This window comes from Argiope bruennichi, chromosome X1, assembly GCF_947563725.1.
Source record: "Argiope bruennichi chromosome X1, qqArgBrue1.1, whole genome shotgun sequence".
Taxonomy (NCBI): domain Eukaryota; kingdom Metazoa; phylum Arthropoda; class Arachnida; order Araneae; family Araneidae; genus Argiope; species Argiope bruennichi.
This window is the reverse complement of record NC_079162.1, coordinates 17784125-17799310: the sequence shown is the minus strand read 5'-3', so window position 1 is coordinate 17799310 and position 15186 is coordinate 17784125. Positions and strand designations below refer to the sequence as shown.

The 15186-nt window shown below is 26.5% G+C and overlaps 1 protein-coding gene across 2 annotated transcripts in view; it reads right to left on the bottom strand.

Moving 5' to 3' along the window:
- LOC129959077 (arrestin red cell-like) overlaps positions 1-3531 on the bottom strand; it is a 104370-nt gene extending 100839 nt beyond the window's left edge. Inside the window, exon 1 of one of the 2 annotated variants that reach the window (XM_056071874.1) lies at positions 3403-3531. The gene's annotated coding sequence lies outside the window, so the exon portion shown is untranslated. Of the gene's footprint in view, positions 1-2917; positions 3356-3402 lie in introns of those variants that run through there. The other variant, XM_056071876.1, reaches the window with a different exon arrangement.
- Between the last annotated feature and the right edge of the window lie 11655 nt (positions 3532-15186).

Sequence of the window (15186 nt, the reverse complement as noted above, 5' to 3'; positions counted from 1 at the left end):
TTCAAATTATTCATGAAAAACTATCTTATACTATCGGCATCAGAAGAAAAAAAAAAAAAAAAAAAAAAAAAACATCTTTTTATATTGTTTAGGAATTTTATACCCTGAATCCGAAAAGCGCAATAATCATGCTTTATAAATTGCATTACATTCTTAAATGACATGTTTTCTATTAAATTTTATACTAAATACTGCTATTTACACTCATCACTAAGATGATCAAGTTTAAAAATCACTGTAAATAAAAATGCATTTTTTTTTTTTTTTTTCTTTAAGTTGGTATTATTAATTAGAGGCTAGTATGATTACAATTCAGTTTCAAGATTTTTGCATAAGTTACAAAATAGTTTTTTTTTTAATCAAAATTAGTATTACAATATAACTTATATCAATTTCATAGCCATGAGAGCATGATATTTTAAGAGAATGAATAAATAAATTCTTGATTATACTTGCCAAATTCTTTAGTTTCATTTAAAGCATCGTTATCTGCGTATCTAGTTGTTTGATTTTTTTAAATAATCTATGCACCTGCACAATCCTCCTCTGTCACACATATTTTTAAGATTCAAAGATTAATATCAGATAAGCTTAATATTAAGATTCAAAGTTTTGATTAAACATAAAAAAGTTAAGTTTGTCGTTTAAAAACTAATTTCTAACAGCTTAAATTTATTATAACAAACTAATTGCGTAACTGGAGGGTTAAGGACCATTTAAATAAAGGTACAAGTTTAATTATTGAAGTGCTCTTTTTTTTTTATTTATGTCTTTCTTCTTGAGGAAATTAATTTTAAGCAATCATTTATTAATTTTCTATTTTCTAAATAAAAAATTCAAAACATATGAATAGAGATTATACAAAATACATTATAGTAATAAAGAGAAAATAATTTAGCAATAAATAGAAATTTTAAGAAAAATCAGAGGAAAAAAATGAGAATTTTATATTCACTCTTTCATTTGTGAAATCATGAGTATCATTACGAAATTTGCGAATTTTAAAATTATGATGAAATAAAAAAAATGCATTTTACACTTTAATGTCGCAACTAATGACTATACAGTGATAAGGAAAATCTTATTTCAAGTATTTGTCCGTTTCCATATGAGAGGTATTAAAAAGATTTAAATATATACTAGGCAAAATAAATTATATACAAAAAAAAAAGAAATAATTTAGCAATAAACAGAATTTTAACGAAAAAATTATAGAAAAAAAAATGGCCCAGTTTTATACTGCCTCTTGAATTTGCGAAATCAAAAATAGTGCATGCAATTCTTATTCTAAAAACATTTAATCTTCATAGCAAACAAACGAAGTTCAGTTAAAACATAGTTTCTCTACTCTTGAAATGTTGAATTACATATAAAATAGTGCATAACTATAGTCTGTATTTTTTGTAGGTGGTTCAAGGTCATATTTTCTACCACGTTACTGGTACCAGACAACCAATAATGAGGTAGAAAATATGACCTTGAACTGCCTACAGAAAATATACAGACTATAATTATAAACTATTTATATCTTTCATAAGAGTAAATTAACTACAAATAAATTTCATAAAAATACAACTTTATAATTATTCTTTCCCTCCCCCTTCTGATAGCTTAGAATGGAAAACATATAATTTAAGATAACTTGCAACATGTTTCCATGTGAATTTTAATCTAAAAAAATATATAGCATCAATAACAAATATTAATTCAACATTTTCTTTATCTATCTTCATTCCAATAGCTTTATTTTTTCCCTTTCTTTCATTTTACAACATAAAGTTGGATTTCATTAGACTACAAAACTTAATTCTTTCATGGTAAAATATTTATCATTTCAAAAAGGAAAACCCTATTTAATTATTTGACTTCAGATTAAAGGATAAAAAGAAATTTTAGCATAGCTTTTACCTCAATAAAAATCCTTTATAAAAATCATTGCATATCAGTATATTTTTGTAAATGATTTAATGAATGCTTTTTTTATTTAAAATGATTAATGATTCAATGACCAAAAATTATTTATATCAAAGAAAACAAGTTTTTAATGATGCTCTCATTTAAATAAATTTTATTATAAAAAATTCAATAGTTATATAACTATAAATTTTTTATACGTAATTATTTCCATACACTTCCAAAAATTCCATTCTTATTATATACTTAATTATAAAACAATGCTAAAAAATAATTAAAAAACCATTCTGTCTAAATAAGCTTTAATATAAAAAACTTGCAACATAATCTTTTAAAAACATATATTAAATAACATATATTAATCAGATATATTAAACATATATTAATCAGATCTTACTTTAAAAATAACCAAACAATCTAATAGCAAAAAGCACAGTATTCCAGACATGTAGAAAAATTTGAAATTTTCACAAAAGAAAAAAAAAATACTTTTCATTACTAAACTAATCTTTTCCATGAGAAAAAAAAATTACAAAAATTAAATCTTCCTACAGAGAATGAAAATTTTTTCATAGGACATGTTAAAAATATATAACTTACAGTTTAAAAGAAATAATGTTGGTGTGATTAAATACTGAAACTACAATTCTCAAGAAAGAAAACATTATATTTAATATATTCAACTAGCTTCACATACTTTCTTCAAATGTAAAAAAAATTAATTTCAAATAAAATTTCTCATATTGCTCAAAAATATATAATATATGAAAAATATCTATTACATATTAAATAAAATATTTACAGTTCCCAATAGTTTAATTACTACAATACAACATCTTAATAAAATAATCTACCAATTATATTAGTTTATACCTTTTATCTGACTATTCATTTTCCTAATATAATATTTAATCTTCAGTAAGAATTATAAGAAGACAGAAAAAACTTTATGGGCTATAAAAATGAAATAAATTAATATGACATAACAAAAATAAATATTCACCTCAATATATAATGAGCTCGCAAGTTTTCCTATATAAGTGGGAGTTTAACAAATATTGCTGTCGATAATTACCACAGTATGAAATGAGCATAATCTTTAGCTATTGAATAAGGGTAGAGTAATAATCAAAATAATTTTTTTTATTGAATATCCGGTGGTATGGAAACAAAATGAGAATCACCTCTCAATGCATATTTTTAATTAGGAAGTACAACATCTACCAGGATAAAACATCGCAATGACTAAATAAGACTTAAAATCTAAAACCAGTTATCTGTTACAATAAAAATGGAATAGAATTGTAGCGTCAAAAATTTTCTGAAAATAACAGTAATGTTTTATCAAGACTCAAAGTCTGTTTTTAACTGAATTTAATCAACATTTTGCGTCCATTCACCACCGCGAACTATAGCGTCACATACAGGAAGCTATGATAATAAATAAAAATTAAAAGACCGCTCCCACATCGAAATCTAGGTACTTACTCATCAAAACATCGCCTACACCGACAATACTTAATTTTTGAATCGTTGTCTGTCAGTAAAACATGAGAAATTCTGTTTCTCTGAGACAGCTTTTGATTATTTTGTTTATTTGAAAGTATATATCCTGGCTTATCCTCCGCAGAGCGGCGTGCTTTGCCAGTGCGAAAAAGACGACTCTGAACTAAAGACCGACATATTTTTCCTACTGAGAAAGTGTAGTTTTTCATTACATCATTTTAATTTTCCCAATAATGGAATGTCTCCAATTTTTTCACGATTAGACTTACGAAAAGTTATAGATCCTAATTCCAACGGGTAATGTTGTGGCACTAATGAATCATCATGGATTAGACAAATGAAAAGAAATTGTTTTAGGTTTTAGCTAATCCGAATATTCCTGGTAGACTAATAAGCTTTTGGATTTTCGAATTTTGTTTTCTTGCATTATTTTTATATTAACAAACCCTCACAACTCTTTGACTACCGCTTTCCTATTGATAAGATTTTTATTATTGTTATTATTATTCATTTAGCTACTTATAGAACAACAATTTGGATTCCTTAAATTGCTGTACTGATATCCAGATACGCTAGTAACTCAACAATAATATAAAGTATTTTAAGCAATATTGAATAATTTTGTGTACAAACGAAGAGTTTGTACATAAAAGAAGAGTACCAAATGCTACATCAACAGTATTGTACAATATTCTTATTTAAAAGTTCATGCCAAATTTTGGTGCTGAATTATTAGTTTTAGCTTACTTATTTATTTTATTTCATTCCGAAAATTCCTCTGGTATAGTTTTTCAATAAGAATAATATCAATATAACATACCTTTGCAGAACCCAACTACCGGCAGGAAAACTGCCCAGACCAGTGACAAAATGCACCGTGTCAATCATGAACCGACTCCCGGTTGGGAAACTACCCATACCGGTGACAAAATGTACCGTGTCAATCATCCTGGAGGAGCCGTGGCTATGCTTGAGGGTTCGTATGACGAAGTTGACTTCTTTTCAGCGCATGCGTAAGGATTGAGAGCTTGAGCATATCTTTATAAAAAGTAAAAAAAGATCACTTCTTAAATAGACAAGAATGTTATTTTAACAAAACAAAAAATCCTGAAGAGCCAGATGAAGTCAACAGTAGTTGAGCCAAATGGATGATTCATATTACTGTGAATTTAATGAGGTCGTTTTTCTTTTAAAAAAGAATAATTGGAAAGTCAGAATAAATTGAAATTGTACACCCCGGGGAGAAGATTTCGATGATTTAATGAGGTCTTTTTTTCTTTTAAAAAAGAATAATTGGGAAGTCAGAATAAACTGAAACTTTACACCCCGGCTGGGAGAAGTTTCGATGAATTATTTCGAGATAGAAATTTTGATACTCAGTTTATTCCAATTTAATTTATAATAAAATGATTAATTCAAACAATAAAATAACTTATAGTTAATTGATTTTAACTATTTAAAGAAAATAAAAATAATTTCCTTGATTGGTAGACTATATAATTTCTTTAAAAAAATTAATGAATAAAACATGCAAAAAAAAGGTATAGACCATCAAAGAAACAATTGAATGCCAATTTTTAATCAAAAATATCAATAATACTTTTAACATCTGCTTTGATAAAACTTTATCTATTAAATTATTTATAGACAAGAAACGAAGTTTGTAAGACTAAAAATTTCAGCAAACTCCATTAATTTAGAACAATAACTTTCGATGATAATCAATCAATATTTTTAATTATACGAATAATTATATGTATTATTTCAATATTTATTTTGTAACAACTCTTTAAAAAGAAACATCAAACATTTTCATTTATTAATTACTGATTGTTACAATATTTGTTTAAAATAACGTAGAAAATGAAGGTAAACATATGAAAGTGTAACCGACAACATATTTTAAAACTCTCCAAATAAATAAATACTTCAAAATATTCTATTTTTCCAATAATTTTTAAAACCAAGTTTTTGCTTCAGAAATATAAAAAATATATTACGGAATTATCCCAAAATTAGAACATTTAGATTTGTGACTGTTTTTGAGGAGGGGGGGGGAGGACAATCAAAAATAATTTGTTTTTATTTATAAAGGAAACATTACAATGTCTTGTGGATAATCGGGTAAAAAGTACTTTTAAAGTAAATGTAAAAGTACGGAAAGTTTTCAAAATAATCTGAGTATTGGACTGAAGAATACTAGAATACTATATAGACAGGGCCCTGTCTAATAAAAAACATTCTTTTAAATTTAATCTTATTTTGAAATTAAATAAGTCAGCTGGAGTGATATTCCCAAAACTTCATCGTTATGCTTTAATACAGGTGTTATCCCTTTCCAACATAAAATTGCGGATCGTGAATAAAGTCGTGTATCTTTATTATAACATTCGAAAACAGCTGTTATGAAATATAAAACTTTAGCGTAAATTTAGTGTTTCTACTGAATCTATCGTGTGATTTTCGACGGTTTTTTTAGAAGGATTACTCCCTAGAAACCGAAAACCGAATTTTTGTTTTAGACAAGTTTTTCCCCAATCCATTGAAAACAAAATTTTAATACAAAACTACAATTGTAGTCACAAATTCATTGAGCAAATAGAGTTTACAAGATTGTGAAAATTCTATTTCTAACACACGGAACAACAGACGGTCAACCCCTTGACTGCTTTGGTTCCGAATGTGATAGATATCTATACATAACGTATTAAATCTATGTACCAAATTTTATCCATCTAGCTCTCTTCCTTTTATCATGTTAATTTATATTCGCACAGCCGGATAGATAGACTACATCTGAATAGATTTCGATCAAAATTTGGTATAGAATAAATTTGGCGTAAATACCATGAACCAAATTTCATTTGTCGAGCTCAAAGTGTTATTGAGTTATTGCGTTCCAGGACAGACAAACAGACTAAGAAACTTTATACCAATTTTTTTTTTTTTCTCTCCTTTTGTACGAGTCAAATTTTTTAAAGATTGTAATACTTGCTCTATATTTCGTTAATGAGAAAATAAAAAATAATAAATAAAAACTTTATTGTTGTTGTTTTAATTTTGGTTATTTGTTTATTGCTAGCGCTTAAAACCTGATTTTGTAGGATTTTATTTATGTTTGTGATATGCAAAGAATTATATTTTAGGTGCTTTGTATAAAATCTTATTACCTAACTCCTTACACTTTTTTTATTTGATTGTTCACCTATACTTAAATTGCTTTACAGACTTCCTAAGAATGGATTTCGTTCAAAATTTTAATAGAAATCTTCAAATTTAGTATAAAAACCATGCATCAAATTTCGCACATGTAGCTCAAATCGTTTTTCAGTTATCATGTTCTAAAAACATGTTTTCAAACTCGGGAAGATCTGAAACGTAGACAGTAATCAATATCTTGACTTTCAATTTATTTAAATTTTATTTTATTTATTTTTTTGAGAATTATAATTCCATGTATTATCTACATGTACAAAATTTGGTGCAAGGTTTTTATACTAAATTTGAAGATTTCTATCAAATTTTGAACGAAAACAATTCTCAGGAAGTCTGTATGGCTATTTTAGTACAGATGAACATATGTACTAAACGTAGAGAGAGAGATAATAAGATTGTATAGAAAGCACCTAAAATATAGTTCCATATTATATTTTAAATAATATCTAAATGCGATAACTTAAATCAACATAAAAGAAATTTGGTAAGTAATTTCATTACTAAAATTGCAATCCGGTTTTTCTGTTATATTTGGGATTCAGGTTCCAATCGGTAGAAGAAACCGTACCTAAAATACATATGCATGCATAGCTATACTAAGCAGCACAATACTCTCATTTACGGGGCTCTGAAAATAAAAATTTGGACACTCGTGGTGTATACGACCTTTTAACACAATTCTGCAGTTTAATCCTTTCATAATTATCCTAGTCATAACTTCAGGGTTACATTTATTAAAATATTACATGGTTATACTTTATTTACAATATATATGCACATATGATATTTTGCATTACCAGTTTTCTTACAATCTGCTTTAACCCTATGAATCCTGACCGCTTCGCGATATCGGGCGGGCAGGGCTCCTAGGGTGAAATATCTCTTTGGAATCAATATTCAAAAATTTTAAATTGTACATAATAAAAAACAATGAAATATGTAATTAGCTGACATCAAATTATAGATATCATCAAATCAACATTTATTTAATTAAAAGGATTCTTGACTCATGGATTCAATAATTTATTTTAAATATTTATACAAAATCTTGCTCCAATTGCATTATAAAGTGATTAACTTTTTCATAAATTCTTCTCATTCTTTATAGCAAAGATATCAAACTCATATGTTAGTTTGGCCAAATTAAACAAGGTTTATATAGGAGATAAAAAAAAAAGGAAAAAAAAAAAAAAGCTTTTTTTTTTCTGGAAATTTTGGTCTATTTCAAAAAAATTATAAAAGAAGAAGAAAGACAAACTGATTTCAATGTTTCCTTCTTTGCACAAGGCATCTTCAATTACCCTCATTCCATTTCAGGAAATAAATTGTCAATAGTATTAATTTCAAAATGACATAAGTTGAATATCAGTAATTCTGGATCTGACAGTGAACTTATTTCATGTGAAGTGAAAATAATTGCTCATATCTATAATTACTTCAAAAGAAGGAAATAATTTTATATCTCAATTTTCAAATTTGTCTGGGAAATATACATTTTATATCTATGGAAAAAATTTCGAGAAATGAATTAAACTATAATTCAAGGATTTGAAATCCTGAAACTTGTTCAATATACAACTCTCAGCCTTAAAATGTTTTTTTCCCCAGTATATTTTTGAAACCATGCAGTTTCTACTGAACTTGATCTATTAAAGAGTTTAATTAAAAATTTTAAAAATTACAGTAAAAATATTTTATTTACAATTTTATTATATACTGTTATGGCTACTGGACATTAACATATTTACTGTGGCTCAGACGTTGTTGTGAGGAATAAGATATATGATAGCCTTAAAAATGAATAATTTGTTCACATTTTCCCCCTCAAATTTCTATTAAATAACCATTCACAATAGTTATTCAATAACAGAATTCACAAACTTGTATGATAAATATATACTTGCATACTTCTAAAAATTCTCATCAAAAATGTATGTATACAATGCAAATAAGATTATTCTCATCATTATCACTGCTTTTGCCATACACAAAAATTGTCATTATTAATAATAATATTCTATATTATTTAACGGGGTTTCTCATCCTGAGTGTTGAAAGAAATAATAAAGGAATGAGTATATATATATATATATATATATATATATATATATATATATATATATATATATATGTAGTCTCTTTCTTAGCAATTTTATTAAAATTTTACATTATTAATATAAACATTTTTACAAGACAATTATCTATAGATGTGTTTATGAGAATATATTTTCTAAAATTAAATCACATTTCTGTTATTTGTTAGCTATAGAGGAGTTTCTCTTAATAAATGCACCTTTCTTATTCCATGCCATGCCATTTAGATTAATGCAGCACATATAGATTTAATTGGATTATATAGAAATAAGCAAATATTAAAAGTAAAAAATCTTTTTAATAAAGCAATGTCATTTTTAATATTTGCTTATTTTTCTATAATGCATTTGAAATGGTTAACATAATTTGAAGAGGAGTAATTATTTTTTGCCAATCTTCCTTGTATACTTCAGGTAGCAAAACATATACTGATATAAATCTTTAAATAAGGCATTTTTTTTTTTTTTTTTTTTTTTTAGATTTTAAATAAAAAAAACACCTCTAAATAATCATAAAAATATATTTCTTTTTTTTTTATTGGTTCTTTTATAATGTATAACTAAGTATCATTTGATGTGAAGTAAATATTTTTTTTTCATTTGATATATTATATATTTACATACTATTAAAATTACATAGAATTATTTTACTGTGAAAAAAGGAGGAAGCACAAGATTTATCACTTTTGATATATTTTTAAAGGATAATCTCTATTATAATAATAATAAAGATGAATTTATGTGTGACCTACAGTGTCAAATTTGGGACATAATTGAAATTAAATACAACCAATATCCTGACAAACCAGCCATGTTGGCAAAGGTATCTAATAAATAATAAAGTTTATAATTTTAAATTCTAACATGATTTTTTTTATTGGCTATATATCTATATTAAACTTAGATGAACAAAACCACAGCTTTTGGCATTTATACTTTATTTAGATGTGTTTGATTTTACAATTATCAAATTCTGATTATATATTAATATTTAGAGTTCTAAAAGATATCACAAGATCCTATGATTTACAAATTTTTTCAGCAAATAAAAATATTAAAAAGTATTCTTATTAATAAAAACTAACATTTAAATTTCAAATAAAAAAATCTCAGTTTATATATCAGTAAAGGTTTATATTGCAATCATAAATATTAATAGGTCAAGGAAAACTCCAAAGCAATGAGCTGACTATAACTCTCGAATAAATAAAAAGTATTTTAAGTTATAGAAACCCTTTTCTTGCATTTGTTCTAAAAAAATATCATGTTTCATATTTATTTTATTTCATAGATATGTGTTAATAATTACATTTTCCTAGGTCAGTTTTTTCGTGAGAGTTAACCTATTAATTTGAGTTTTTGTTAACATGATAGCAAAAATTGAAAGAATTTTTTTTTCATACATGCATAATGCATTTTTGCACATTATATGTCTTTTGTGTGTGTGTGTATGTATGCAAACATATTGTTGAAACACATGTTTAAATTATTTAAAAACTGACTAAAATTGAAAACAATTCTTTTTTCAATTTTCAAAAGGTTATTGCCCCCCTCCAAAAAAAAAAAAAAAAAAAAAAAAAAAGAAGAAGCAAACAAAACAACAACAAATCCAGAAATAAGACTAAGAAAGTGAATAAGGCTTTGAAGTTGACTGTTAATAAATAAATTTATAAGTAATAAGAAAATGTAACAATTTTAATAAAAAATGAATACATTTTCAATTCCTATAAGAATTTCATCACATGCAAATGAAAACCACTTTAATTGAATTTTCATTTCCTATTACTCAAAAAAAAAAAAAAAAAAAAAAAAAATTACAGTACATTTTAGCTTACATTAAATAAGCTCCCCATATTTAAAAAGGTTCTTGAACATTCATGAAAATTAGTTCTCCATTCTAATTTCAATGCAGAACTGATTACTTCAGCTTCAGCTTAAAGGAACTTTCCTAAAAGTTAAAAGCTTAAGCAAAAGCCAGAAAATATCTAGACAATCGCTTAAACCCAACCATTGGGAATGTTATTCCTTTATTAGAAGACAAAATTAATAAAATGGGGGTTTTAATAATGCAAGCAGCAACATGAATACTTACCAATTTTTTCAACTTTTTAAGCACATAAAAAACCACGCACTTCAATATTTAGAATTCACATCACAATCTTTTAATTTATATTACAGATTTAAATTCCATATACTTACTAGGAAGTCAAGTGCCCCATCCTCACATCAATGAAGCACTGACAATTTGTATTTGATTTATTGAAACTGAAATAAACAAGGAATTTTGCTAAAAGTTAAAAGCCTAAGTTAAAGCCAGAAATTATCTAGATAATCACCTAAACCCAACCATTGGGAATTTTATTAATTTAAAGTTTAAAATATTAATTTAGTAGTCCAATTCCCATTTTTTTAAATTATTTAAAAAATGTAGTGAGCATACAATGCTGAAAATGTGTATTCAAAACAAAACTACCTTTTAAAAATTTAAGCCTGCAGTGATTTGTAAAAACATTAATGCTCTAAAAGCAACTATATCGAAATTCTCAGTCAATGATAAATTGTTTAATTTTTGCTACACATAATAACTAATATAGACACCACAATTAAAATCATCTATTTGTTTTACAAAAGGTGGGAAAACAATCTGCCAGTGACTATTTGAATTGAGCAAATTATTTAATACTGTACACTAAATGTTTATTAATGTTGAGGTACCCTTATCTGGCTTATAACAAAGTGGGTCAAAACAATCAAATATTTCATTTTTCACATCAGCTATCATTAAAGTCCAATGGGAATTTAAATTTACAGGAATTATTAGAAAATCAAACTTTGATATTTCTCGAATCCAAGGAAATTGAAGAATGATTTTTTGATTAAAAATCAAAAGAGAGTGTAAAGTTTCTATAGCTTTGAAATTTGTGAATCTTCTAGTTAATACAAAATTAAATGCATCAATAATCGAATCATATATCCAGCTTTTTTGAAATATGATGATGATTTAAGATGGTTTTCTTCTTTGACAGTAACATATGGATCTAAAGATTCTAACATAAAATGAAAGATCAATATTAATTAATAATTAATATTGTAACAGTAAGATTCTATGAAACACCAAGATTAACACATTCAGAATTTTTAACATTATAGGATTTTAAATCTGCCTCTTGCTCAATAAAAGAAGTTCATTTAATTTTTGCTTCTTAATGCAATTTTCACAAACTAAGCAGTTTTTGTTTGTTTTTTTTCTACGAGAAGTTTTAAAAAACTTAATCTAAGGATTAATTTTCTGATTACCTGCAACATAAATTGAAGTGTAACAGAAACCAGATTATTTTTAAGATTCAAAACCCCATGCATACCAAATTATTCAAACATCTAACTACATTATTTAACATGATTTCTTTAATCTGAGGAATTTCTATTAATTCCAATATTTTCGAACATAGCTTTTTGCACTCTGCCTCCTTTGACCTGCAACTCTCATTAGTAGATATGTTGGGATTTTTCACTTAAAATATCAGAATTAATTGCAAAACTATTTTCATCATCATAATCATCAGTTGTGTACATATTAGGTTTGGAAGACAAACAAATGACTGCATAATGCCACAAAATTAATATTTGAACACTTAAAGCTGCAATGATCTAATAAACACAAGCATCTGCAATTTTTCTTACACACATATCTTACCTTTTACAGATTGAGATTTAACCTCCCAATGATTGTCATATTCAACGACATCTATATTCTGAATCTATACTACCCTGTCATGTTTCTCTTGAACAGTTTTAGTGAACTTAAAATCAGTAGGAATATTATTAATAACGTTACAAGAATATTTTAAAAATCGATCCCTTTCTATTCTCAAAAGAGTTGAAACAAGATCATCTATTCGCCTATTATACTTATGCTCAAGATATAGTTTTTAACTGATTGTGAAAGGATTTGCAGTAATTGTTAGTATTGATATTACTATGTGGAAATTATCTAAAATAGTTTGCCTATAATTCTTTTCTACCAGAATAATTTCTAACAAAAAAATCAATAAAATGTTGCTATTCATTTGAATTGCAGTGGATAAACATTGAAAGTTTATTTTAAAAATTTATTACCGACTCTTCCTTTATATTTTTAATAACTTGTGTAACATTTTTGACAGCGAAACTTATCACATACTTTTGAAGTTAACTGCCTCTTCCAAGCGCAAAAAATGTGCCATTGGTATAGTAGATGCTTTATATTTGAACCAAGTACAGAAGTAAATGCTTTAAAGGACAATCATCATCGGTCATTACAGTATTTACATTTTGGTCAGGAATCCAACAATGTAAACTTGAAAATAAAGCAATTAAGGTATCGTAATCTAAATCATTAGTGATAAAATGTGCAACTGGATATCCTTGACCATATTCACCCTGAACATGAAGGGAAAGAAGATAAAAGTCAAAGTTTTTGCCATGAGTTGCATCAATACAAAGAATTTTATCTGAATGCTTAATTAACATATCCCTTTGGGCTTTAAGTCTGTAAACCTAATGCAAAAGAACTTTCATAATATGACACATTATCTAAATGTGCAGGGCCCCAAATTGATTTTGACTTCTGTAATTTAAAAATTAAAATAGGATTGTATGGCTCTTTCCTTAATCCATCTACTATACAAGAAACAGACATGACATCATTGGATGGCTGAATTGAATTGTGCAAGTACCTTAAATAATTCTATATAGTTTTATGAGTTTTTCCTCTACAAAAGTTAAACAAAAACCAAAATAAATACAAATACTTATCAAACTGTCATCGGTATTTAAAAAATGTATATTATAAATTGCATATAAACAATAATATTCATACATACCTTTCGAGATGCCTTATCTGAAGAAATGCATTTCTTAATAAACCTATAGAAATAATTGGCCAAGAGAAGTTCCAAGATCACTACTTTTATTAGGATGTAAACCATCCTTTCCCAGGAAACCAGACCAGGATGGCTTGTTGGAATTGCAAAAAATAAAAGCATCTTCATTAAAGCACAACTTTTCTAATGCTTTATTTACAGCTTCAATCTTGTGGTTTAAGATTTGTATATGTTGTTCAGTTTTCCAGTATTAATTTTCAAGGTAATTAAAATCTCTGGGAATAATACTGGAAAAAATAATTCTTGCCTTTGGGTTGGTTGATTCGTAAAATCTCATTAGCCAGTGACCTATACATTTGAAGTATTATTTCTACACTATCAAGTGATATGTTATTGGTGCCAATTTTCACTAAAATCCTATCATTGTTTTTCTTTATTGTAGAAAATCTACTGGTTAACCTCTCAAGGGTTGCTCCTCGGTAAAAAAATAACATCTAAATCCTCCGATAATTGCGTTTTTAAGCGTTCAATCATCGAATCTCCAATCAAAAGAATATTCATTATGGGACAGTTAAATATTTTAAACCGATTTTCTTATAACAATCAGCAATAAATATCTGAATAATATGCACGCAGATAAGCTAATCCAAGATCAAATAGAACTAAGTCAATACAATACTGAGATATTTCCAATTCTACCAGCTACCACATCAATGACACACTTTCAACTACAGTAAGACATTAAATAACTAATCATTAAAAAACATTTCTATCCATATGTAATAAAGAAATTTCTTAATTTTTTTATACAATTGGAAGTAAAATTTACTGCAAATAAAATAACAAAAGCACTAGTAAAATTGCTCTCACTATTTAACCCTAATTAACACCTAAAGACAGTATAATTAAACCGAAAAAATATGGAACACCATCAATGGGAGATAAATATTTAAGACTATGCACTTAAATTTAGATACACTTATTGCGTGAAAAAACAAAATATCAAAAAACACTAACCAAGCTCATCGTTTACTTGTAACCCTAATTGGTATGTTTACTATTAACCCTAATTAGTGCTATCTAAAAAAACATTAAAGTAAACGAATATCGAATAAATTTTCTTAAAGAGATTAAATATAAAAATAAATAAAAAAAATAAGGCCTTTATGAGTTTTCTCCAACGTGAATCAGTTGCTGACAATCGGTAATTCCTCTCGAAACAAAGAATGAATAATAATGAAATGGCGCGTTCAATAAAAAGAGAGAGAAAAACAATTGCGCGCACCTGTTGGCCTCGTGGGAACACACCTTTAATTACTCTCGAAACAAAGAATGAAAGTGGGTTCACACGTGGCCAACAGTTGCGCGCAATTGTTGCCTTTCTGTTGTAGAGAGGCGGCGGCAGAGATTTGCCAACGAGGGGGGAGGGTGCAAGACAAATCCGACAGGGGAGCAAGCATAATCTCTAATTTGGCTTCAAAATAATTCATAATAATTAATTTTACATTTAATTAAAGAAAAGTTAAGTATTATTTAACTTTTTTTTTATTCTGATGCTGATCCTTTCTTTCAGTGTTAAAACTTTGTTAAAACTT